This window comes from Prinia subflava, chromosome 3 (genome assembly GCF_021018805.1).
Source record: "Prinia subflava isolate CZ2003 ecotype Zambia chromosome 3, Cam_Psub_1.2, whole genome shotgun sequence".
Taxonomy (NCBI): domain Eukaryota; kingdom Metazoa; phylum Chordata; class Aves; order Passeriformes; family Cisticolidae; genus Prinia; species Prinia subflava.
The window spans coordinates 68,223,941-68,233,726 of record NC_086249.1 but is presented as its reverse complement, the minus strand read 5'-3'; positions in this window follow the sequence as shown (position 1 = coordinate 68,233,726).

The following is a 9,786-nucleotide window of genomic DNA, read 5'->3' as shown; positions in this document are numbered from 1 at the left end:
AACTTAGCCCTGTGGTACTAGCAATTTAGATTTGGCTGCTAGTGGCTTCAGTGGTTATGCTCCACTGTAAGAAAAGACAGAAAGGTGAAAGAAACATTTAAAGGAGTCATAGAGAACTTGAAACTAGCCAATCTGCCTACCACTTGGACTCTACATAATTTTTAAACATGTCTGAAATTCCTACATAGAAGATTATACACAGTACATTATCCTTTAATGACAATAGGTTAAAAAAGCAGAAAAAAGAAAACCAGGAAATAGAGCTTTCACTGATTTCCAGTAAGATTTTCTCAACCAGTAAATTTGCTGAGATCAAGAAGGTAAGAATAGATGTTCTGAATACAGTGCATATTTGAAATATATTATTCTCTTTATAGAGTCTGAAACGTCATTCCAATGCTGCTGCTTTCTGTCAGAAAGCAGTGGATCTCAAAATAAAATAGTTTTCCAAAGACCATTAAACATCCAAAGGCTGGTGTTTCACGCTACTTCAATACTCTCATTTTTATAAAGAGAAAAAAAATTATTTGGCAAGTGTGATTAGATTCCATTAGTGTTTGCAATATGCAAGACATCAAGTGAAACTATTTTGTTTTCCTCAAATAAGCGAAGTACCGAAGCACCCCAGCAAAAAGCAGGGACTCTTCATCAGATGAATAGTGGGACACTTTGTTACACTCTATCCTTAACACAGACTATTAATGCTGGCAGCAGAACTTTAGGATCCTTACACGTGCTCAGGAGGGCTCAGGTTACTGAGAAACCCTGGAATCCCTTGCAAATTTACAGAAGCCTTGCCTCCCATGTTCTGTCTCAGCTAGAAGTTTAATGACTGAGTTTGTGTTTCCCCTTTGCATGGGTTCAAATTGTAGGGTTTTGTGTTCATTTCACTGGGTAAAGTTGCCAGGTAGCTCCCTCACTGACTCATGCCAGTGACCCATGCCACATGTCACAGCAGAATCAAGCTGGGAACTCTCTGTAGCTCTCCACTGGATAAGGCAGATGTAAATTCAGTGCTGGTCCCAGATCCTGAACTGAAGTATCTGCTGACTTTGACATCCACGTTTATCATGCCCATCAGGAACACAGAGCCCCTGCATCTCAGTAGCCTCACAGTGACTGAGATGACAGGAATACCTTGGAAATACCCTTTCCATTTAATCTCTATTTAAACTGATTCCAGTTTTGTGACTGACAATGTGTGAAATGGGGTTGTTGTCACAAGGATTTTAATGACACATAAATATCTTCTGCCATCAAGTAGAGCAGAATCATCTATCATTACAGATATTATCATATGGCTATCGCATGGCAGGAAATACATCCTCTAACAACTTGGGCTACCTTTAGATCAGTCAAGGACTGAAAAAATTCCCACCTTAGAGCCCAGACCTAAAACCTGGAGAGCAACCTGAGATTTATATGCAAGTAAAGGAGTGCAAGCAGATGCAGAAATATGCCACTTCCCATATCTCACACATTTTTTTACAGAGTAGAAGAGAGTTGTGCTTTTAGCAAAATGATATAAAGACTGGTTCAGGTAGATTTGCACCAGTTGTGGTCATAAGTGGCCTACTGTGACCTGCAGGCCTTCCTGAGCTGCTTGGTGGGTGACTTGAGAGAAGGGATCATATGATTTCTCCCCAAGGTGTTCAGTTGAAATCAGCTGGTTTAAGTAGGAGATCTTGACTAACCAAGCGTGTTTGAAATGAAATGAGCTCAGGGTGGTCACATAAATGTTTCAGCCTGCAGATCTAACTGGAATGTAGTCTCTGATGTACCATGTTTGGGAGCAAAGCCCCCCAGCCTGGTCTCGCAGGACACAGCCGCAACTGGGTGAGGACCCAATTTCAGATTCTGGTGAAACAATATTGGTTTGACTAATTTAACAAATGGTTAAATATTCTCAAAGGGACAATATTTACCAATATAGCTATTGGACTAAAAAACTGGGTCGGCACACCCATATTCCTCCCTGTGCTGACGATCCAAGTGACTGTAAAGGAACTTGGCTAACAAAACATACCACACTCACGGAATAAGCCCACAGGCCAGTTATGCTTGACAAAAATACTTTTGACAAGGAGGTGTAATTCATTGTTTAGAATCACTGAAATGTATAACTGTTATTCTCTGGCATTAACCCCAAAGGAGTAGCTGTGCTGCTTATCCAGCTGAAGGCATAAGGCATCCACTATAGATACAAAAGAAGTGAAAAAAATAGTCAGTTTTTTTCTATCTCTATATCACACAGGAATTCCTCACATTTATGTCACATTAGTTTGGTATTTCCTATCTATATTTTCTATTAGTTTCACTTTCCAAATTTCAATCCATTCAAATAACTTCATCTCAGACCTTGTTTTTCACTTCAAAAACTCACTGCCATATGGGGGAAACATTAAAATTATTGGATCCAAAGTAAAAACAAAAGCAGCTTAGTGTTGGTGCAAGAGGCTTAAATCAAGACAATTAAACCTAAGTTAAACTGAAAGTAAAAATGACAAATAATTTTGGCCAGATGTAGACCACACACCAAACAGAAAGTTGTTGTCGTGCATGGTGGAAGCATAGAGTCTTCAAAAAGATCGTCATCTTCAGAAATAGTGAAATAAACTTCCAAGAGAAAAATGTGTTCTAAGCAGATGAGAAATCCCTAGCAGGAGTAATTTTGAGAAGAGGCTGCCTTCAAGAGTTTCACCAGGGGATCACTCACTGCCACGCAACCAAGTGATTGCTGACCATTTTGGGAAGAAGGTCATGTGGTGTTTTCAGCATGGACAGGACCCGGGATAATCCTTCTGCAGCCCAGCTTTCCTCTCCTGTTTGTTATTTTAATGCCGTAGTTTATACTTAATGCTGCTGTGAGTGACAGCTACTATGGCAGCCGCCTGTGTATCTCCCAGATAATGACGGCTGGCCTCATTAACCACTGTGGCATTGGGATATTTAGAAGTAGCCTTCAGTTGTTGGGTTTTTAACAGAATAATTGAAAATCAGACTGCTATGCATGGTGACCATAGTATGAATTCAGTCTTTTCCATGTATAAAAATCTTTTTAATGTTCATTGACAGGAATAAACCTGGCCCCTCAGAAACGCTAAATTTTAGATATTTAATTTGTAATCTTACCTTATTTGCTGATACCAATCTATGATCCTCTACCACAGTCTTCCACGCTGCTTCCCAAAAACCACTAGGTGTTAATTGCTAAAATGGATCTGCAAGTCCTAACTGAAATTTTGACAAGGGTTCCTGTGACAATGAACAACAGATAATGGAGAGGAGGAAAAAAGCCCAACAAACACCAAATAAATTTGTTGAGCTGCCAGGGCAGGCAGTGAGATGATGGAATAAATGGCCCAAAGTTATAATGAAAGTGGTGGGTAATAATTATTGCTCTCTAATTTGTTAGCCTTATCCAATCTCTTTTACTCCAGCTGTGGATGTTGCCACTGCTGGCAAGACATGGAGGCAAATACCTGCTTCTTCCTATGCCATCACTGCTTTATTAAAGCCATGCTAAAAAGTAAAAGAGAAAGAAATGTTTGCATCCACACAAATAAATGCGAAGGGCTGGAACATGTCCATACCAAACTGAACCCTCTGGCTTGTGCTGCGTCTGGGGAAGTCTGTCCTTTCCTCTTTCATTTCAGACAGCCCAGGATTTTCTTGTGAAGCTTAACTGTGGTGAATACAACTCCTGTTACTGATTCCTTTTAAATAAACCTTTTAAGAGCATATTTATTTGTTCTTCCATGAACTTCTGGTGTGACAAGTCCCAACCTAGATGGATTTTTGCTATATACTGTATATGAACTAGCAGTGCTGCACCTTTATCTGTATTTGCTCAGGCTGTGAGATTTGAAGTTGAATAAAACTGCAAGAGGGAGTATTTGTCCTTGCTGTCATCTATTTGCAGCTCAAGAACTTTGCATTTTTTATTAAATTAGTTTCCTACTTACCCCTCTTTTTTTTGTTTTATTGTTTTTGTTTGGTTGGTTGGTTTGTTTTTGTGACAAACTGTTATCAAACTGTAGGGGGTTTTATGCACTCAGAGCAATGAGAAGTGTATTTCTGCATCAAAGTACATGGTAGATGGCTTGCTCAGGTTATTTTACCAGCAATTCCTTGAAATGTCAGGTATGAGTGGGACAGGAGACAGTGTCCCACGCAACAGAACTGAGACTGCAAATTCTGTCCCATTCTGTGCAAGGGGCCTTCACAAACCTGTTGGTAAAACTGTTTCAAAAGACAGAAAGATAGACACAGTAACCTTAAAATAATCCACTGGTCAAGAAAATCTCTGGGGATTTAGTCACATTCTTAATCTTCCTACATTTGTCTGCTAGTCTTGGTCTATTCAAAAATGCAGTTCTGGATCCAAGATGTCTCTTCCTGAAAAAACCCCCACTTGAAACAGGTAACAGTGACAGAAAAGACTTGAGTTTAATAAACCATCATTTTCCTGGTACATTAGTCCGTTCTTTGTTTGGCCTCTGCCCTCTGGGTGTGGATATTGTCCTTCCTGAAGGGAAGGAAGCCTCTCTCTAATTTTTATCCCGTGTTACTACAGTCACCCAGCTTTCTGGGATAAACAGCAAATTTAAGGCCACTCACTGCTTCTCCATTGCCTTGCCCTCCACCTGCCTTGGGGCTGCACTGATCTGACATCATGCAGCAGGAGAACACGTATGATTTAGCTCTGTTGCTGTCACTACAGCCTGCAGAAGGAGACACAGCAACAGAACATCAGCTTCTTCTCAGCTGTCTTGCTAGCCTTCCTCCAGTGGGCAGAGAAAGGCAGCTTCCAGCAGGAAAGTGGAAAGGGCTTCTTGTGAGAACTTGCAGAAAAATATAGGAAACAGATCTGATTTGCTGACTGCTCCTTTTCCTAGATCCTAAGCAAGCTGGAGAAGAAATGTCACAACCCTACTGTTTCTTGAGTCCTTGGGCTACAAAGGGAGAGGATAGGCCATCCTGGAAGCCTGCTGACCTCCTCAGTAATATCCCAGAGTAACTAGTTACCGGTGCATGCAATGGGTGGGAGCTGAACACAGCCCGCCTGCCTTTACCAGCCTCCAGAGAATGAGAAGTTTGCTCACCTTCTGCAACACAGAGGGCAAACAGAGGCTGGACTGTGCATGTGCCTGCGCTGCTGGGATGTCACTTTTCTTCTCAGTTGCACATTTCCCTTCTTCATCCCATGTAGCAAAGTCAGTTTAATTATTTTATACACCTCAACCAAATGTGTAATTGTAAACAAATCAAAAGACAGTCATAGGAAGCTGGGAAAATATCAGGAAGACTGTCTTCTCTTCCTGAACAATTTCCCCCAAAGCAAGGAGCAATTGACTTCATATGATTACTGATAAAAACCCCAATAAACCCTGAACAAAACCCTGCTCCCCATCCCCCTGAAAAATCAACCCCCAAACCCCAACCAAACCACCCACACAAGCCACATCAAGCCTTGAGTTTTGCAGCAGCATCAGCAAAAGAGCAATTGTGCTGAATTGTTTGAAAACAAGGCATTGGCACTATTGAACTCCAGAAGCTGGAATGTGGCATTCTGCCCATCTCACTGCCCAGGCTGGACAGCCTCTCAGGACACCCTGTGGGCTCCTATCTGAAGCAGCCTTTTGCAGTGAAATTAGAAAAACTGTTTGAAGGTAACAGAAAAGGTTCCTGAATAAGAACAATTAATTCTTACAAAGCAAGGTTTTATAAATACAGTGCATTCTAGAGGGCCCTTGCTATCAGCATGCCCACACTACAAGGGTGAGACACAATGTTAGCACATTCACTGATAAATTATTTTTGTAATTACTGTTATTGTTCTTTTCCAAGATTTTTGGCTGCACACTTCCAAAAAGTTTGGATCATGCTTATTTAAAAATCTAATGCTAAATCTCTCCAGCAGACTGTTTTGGTCAAACCTTCCTATCATCCCCTTGCCTCTGCTCCTGTACCCTGTACTTGTGTGTGCTGTGGCCAGCAGGCGATGCTCAAATACCTCGGAGGGAAGGGAGAACTTCAACTGCATTTTCATTGGAAGTCTTGGAATCCCGGCAAGTGGCAAAAATGTGCATCCACCCAGACGTCACAGGCTTCATTTGTAACCTTCTGGTGTATCTGATTAACAAGCAGTTAACTACTCTCATCTCATCAGAAGCAAGTTCCAGATGTTTCACATAAGAAGAAATAGTGCATGATGGCAGGTGTACAGCAATCAACTGATAAATTAAGTCTCTCAGTAGTCCCTGAAGGTTTGTGCTTTAATCTCAAGTGTCACACACTTATGTAGGCACGTGTACCCAAAGTCATTCTAAAAGGTAACAGAAGTATTTCATGATCTGTTGATGAATATATATTTATGGATATACGGAAATAAATAGATCACTAGTGTCTGACATAAGGAGAAACAGCGGGGTACTAAGAATAAAAAATTAAATTAGAGGTGAATTGTAGGAAGAAGCATCTCCGCAACAAGACAAGAACATCTCTGCACAAGTAATCTCCCTTCCTTTAAGGAAATACATAGCTGTGATGGGCTGTTGTTGAGCTGAGATACAGCTGCCCCCCGAAATGAAGGTGGTGTCCAAACCAGTAAAGATGCCCAAACAGAAAGAGGATGGCCTGTAACTTCATGGCAAAACCTCACGGACATGTGTGTCCCACACCAGCTAAGCCTACAAAAGTTCTTGCTCAATTCCTAGAGCAGGAACACTAAACCAGACACTGTGCTAAACCAAACACTGCATTAACACTCAAGTAAAAGAAAAAAAAACAAACAACAAAACAAAACACAAAACCAAAACAAACAAACAAAAAACCCCCACCAAACCCAAAAACCCCCCAAAAAACAAAACCAAAAGCCACCCCTCAAAAAACAATAACAAAAAGGGGGAAAAAAACTAAGTATGTCAGACTATTCTGCCATTCTGTGATTCTATGCTCAGTGCTGTGCTTTATCAGCAATCAGCACAAAAACATCTACAGCTCTTAAGGATTTAACATACTTTCATTACAAAATTTCATGTAACTTCTTATCTGTGAAACTCAGGATCTCAATCAGCTGAGTAACAATTCAGTGAGAAACCTGTTTTGACTTACTCTGCACCACCCATGTCATGAGGACCGGCTGCAGCAGCCCCTCCCCAGCGTTCTCACAAGGCTTTGCAGAAAAATTTGGCTACAATTTCACTCCACTGATGACAGTCAGATAGTGTAAAGCCACTCCCTTTAAAGGTCTCTCACTTCTCCCCTACCTTTCCTGAAACACAGATATTGTCCAGCCTACTTAAGAGACTGGCATTTTTACCTTTACCAGTATCAGCAAAACAACATTTCCCATCCACATTTCACCTTTCTCATTTGTACATCAGTTCAAACAAGACTTGGTTGGTGCCTTCCAGCCCTTCAAAACAGATATTCAGATCAGTATAACTGAGTAGCTCAGGTGCCTGCCAGAATTTTGTCCTGTTTTACCTCGTCCTCATTTCCAGACTTGTCCTGAAGTAATTTCTCACAGCCTTTTGCCTCAAAATGGCACAAAAAGCATCAAGACACTATGAATAGTTCACAGTCAACTAATATTTATGATCTTGCTTACAAGATCCAGCCAAGTAGCTGAGGGCACACATGAACTGTATGACTGCAGAAACCTGAAGACTCTTGCGGGTGTTCAAACACAGCCAAGCTTTTGAGTAAGAACAGAAGCTACAGACTCAAGATGGTCCAACGAGCTTGCTGTGAGTGGCAGCTTGCCAGAAAGCTGCTTTTTTTATTTCTTCTGCAGAAAGAGAATCAGGACACCAACTCCCATATCATGCCTTCAAAGTATGAGTTGGACTAAGGATTCTTTCCAGACTGAATGTGGCAGTGATGGCCACTCTTTTTCAGACCCTGAACAGGAAGTTTTAAAATTATTTATCAGCCACCAAAAAATTGACACTTCTCTGAAGTGTTTTGTCCAAATTTGCCCTGTCTTCCTGCAGCTCAGCAATTTGTCCTATCTCTTAACTCTCCTACTAACTTACATTTTCCCAGACATTCATGCTGTAAATGCAAGAAAATACTGGGCAATACAGTAAGATTTTGGAAAAGCTCAGTATTTTGAAAGTTTAGACAAAAAAAAGGGCCTCCCAAGAGATCTGAAAAACAGGTAACAGTACACAATAGAATGCTTAGATGCCCTAACACACCAGAAGCCTAAATTCTAGAAAAACATTTAAAATTATCTGAGGCAGTAATGTGTTACAAGGGCAAAAACAACTTTAGAACAGCACTTCTGTAAAATCTGTGATGTAATAAACTTTTTGAATTGTCTCAAGCAGTTCACACTGAAAGTTTAACATTTCAATTTCTAAACAGCTGCAATTATTACAAGGCAAGGCTGCTTGAAAAGCTGTGCATGCAGCAGGTTCAGATTCCAAAAGATAGTGACACATTTCACAGACTACCTTTAAAGCTGGAAATAAAATACTTGAGAGGCTGCCATGACCTGTCTACTGGTCTGTAAAAAAAACCCAGGAAAATATACCCATCAGTTTCAGACCCACGTACATACCATAGTATGTAACTTCCCTAACCTGAGGCTTCATCTAACTTCTATTAACTTGATTTTTAAATTGTAAAAACATCAAAAAAATTCTTTTTTGAATTTGAATTTCAATAGCAGGCAATTGATTCATGTTGCTCAAACTAAGTATCCCTATTTGTGTAAAAACTACAGATGATTTCAGACAGTGACAATACAGTAGGTGATCACAAAGCCAGGGATATGAAGACTATTCAATTTTATACTTTCAAACATTTGAATCAAGAGTCACACTACAGTTCACTGCAGCAGTAAAGAGCAAACACGTACCAAACTCACCCTTTTCATGATTTGAACATAAAGCCTGGAAGATTCACCTAAAATCAGCATTTCCTAATCACTACATGTTGGCAGGGGCACAAGAACAAACCTGTCCACATCTGAGCAGAGCTGTGTCTGGCAACAGGCAAAGCACGAGCGTGGTTCATCTGGGAAGGGTTGTGGAGCACTGCCTATTGTGGGAATGCTTCCTGAAGCCTTGATGTGCCAACTTTTGGGAGGTTAATAATGACAGGTTACCTTAACCAAGGATATTTTTATTGGGTCCAATATCCAAGCATCATCAACTGAAGGTCCCTTAGAAAAGTAAACTGGTAAGAATAAAAACCCCCAACCTTATGAATGGCAATTGGTACAAGAAGATCATTTTTAAATAAAATTTTACCAGCCAATTTGTGTTATGAGTCTAAACAAGGTTTGAACAAAATACTCCATTTCCAAAAAAGGCAAATATAGGTTTAATGCCAGTCATCCAAAATTGACATTAGTCTTTTAATATAAGGCAAAAATAATAATTTTCTTTTATTTTTTAACCTACATTAAGTACAGTCAGCAATACCTGCCCTATAGAATATGCATCATTGAGATCTACAAGCAAGATCAACAGAGAATGCTGACTCATGCATTGTAGGATCTTCTCAACATAGTGACAACTCCATAGCAGTCTCTGGAAACCTCTCTGGGTTAAGGACTGGATTAATGCTGCAGAGTGGTTTTGTTAAATGTGTGTATCACGTGTCCATGTTATAGCCATTTACCACAAATAATAATTCCTGCAGATCTAAATGTGTGTCAATATACATTAAACCATAGAAAATGCCATAAAATACTCTATGCAATCTTTAAGCATCTGTCTTCAATATAATTGTATTTACATATTTTTATGAACTTATGTAATAAATCAA